The sequence below is a fragment of the Frankliniella occidentalis genome, unplaced genomic scaffold, assembly GCF_000697945.3.
Source record: "Frankliniella occidentalis isolate FOCC.00 unplaced genomic scaffold, Focc_3.1 Scaffold126, whole genome shotgun sequence".
NCBI lineage: Eukaryota > Metazoa > Arthropoda > Insecta > Thysanoptera > Thripidae > Frankliniella > Frankliniella occidentalis.
Genome location: NW_026267253.1, coordinates 525,263 through 526,820, shown reverse-complemented (window position 1 = coordinate 526,820; position 1,558 = coordinate 525,263).

The following is a 1,558-nucleotide window of genomic DNA, read 5'->3' as shown; positions in this document are numbered from 1 at the left end:
CGACCTCGCACCTCGTGGCGTGGCGCCTCGCGACACATGTCGGGTCTCGGGGGCTCCGGAGGGAGGGGGCGGGGGGTGCTAGCTACCAGGTCTCCAGACAGGCGCCCCGCCCCCGCCCCACACGCCCTCCTCTCCCTTTTGGCCGGCCGGAGCTGCTGCTGCTGGGAGGTGCGATACATGATAGGATTTGCGAGCGGAATAAATCGCATTACCTGCGTCGACAATGGGCAGAGCGGGCAGAGCGACCACAATTAACTCATGTAGCGAGTCGACCTGGAGCAGCAGAGCGGAGCGGAGCATGGCACTTCCACCCCATTGCACTCGACCATTGTACCATCCCCGGCGTCTGACACACACACACACGCACACACACACACACACACACACACACACACACGACGCGTTTTCGACGAGCAGGACATCCTGACCCTGACGGCCCTAAGCGCGCTGGGTGGTGGTGCTGGATGGCCGTGGTGGCCCGTGGTGGCGCACCACTCCAGGTACGACGACATCCTGCCTGCTTTGCCTCCGCATTAGCGTGGACGATACAGATCTTCGTGGAGTCGCAAACTTCGACAATAATCTTTGGTAATTGTATCCCGATCTGATCTGCTCCTCAAGTGTCGCGTGGCCAAATGTGCGTGTGTAACAAGCAGTCGTAATAACCCTCGTTGAAATTGAAGTTGAAGAAGCCCGTGTGGGCTGGCAGACCACACAGCCCCACCTGCTGCATCACGTTTCGAGCAAAAGTTGTAAAGGTAACTATATATTTCATTAATTTTTCTTTCTTTGAGTCACGTTTCAATCGCTTTTCCTCGCAGTGTAGCCATTTATGGAGCAGGAGCGAGCAGCAGCAAGGGTCGGGCGGTCGGGACCAGCAGTCCCACTCGGAGGAGTGATCTCCAATCCAAACCCGGTCGAGCTGAATGAAGAGACAACAGTCTCATTGCCAGTCTGTCCGCTGCAGGCCGCCCCCCGCCCTCCCCTCCTCTCGCTCTCTCGTACTGGCGGCGGTCCTCTCTCTCTCTCTCTTTCTCTCCTCCCTCTCCCTCTCCCCGTCTCCCTCTCTCTCCCCTCCACCACAACAATCAACGAAACACTTCTATTCCTCCCGTTAAAAAGGAGGGAAACGAAGTATAATAGCAAGAAGAGCAAGACGCGATTCCTGGCGAATAATTTGTAATCTCGCTATCCACAAGGAAATATATTTCCTGGCCTACAGGCACGTGCGTACTTCAGGCAGTTCAGCCAGTATTTGCTAGTGTCAACCGGTTGAACACTCGGCTTTTCAGTGTACTTACTTCAAAAGTTTTCTGTTAAGGCCTCCGCCCGCCAAGCCTCCACCGCGGCCGCCGCCCCAGCGCAGTTAGACCGCAGGCCGCACAACAACACATCATTGTGCTCACTTTTGTCCCCCAGATAAGGAATCGGGGAGGGGGCGGGGTCCCCGGCAGTGAAAACGATAACCAACATAGCCACTCCCTGATATAAATTAAAGACAAGGGCCGAACAATGCCGGTGTGCCGCGTTGCCTCACACAGGTGTAACCGAGCCCCCC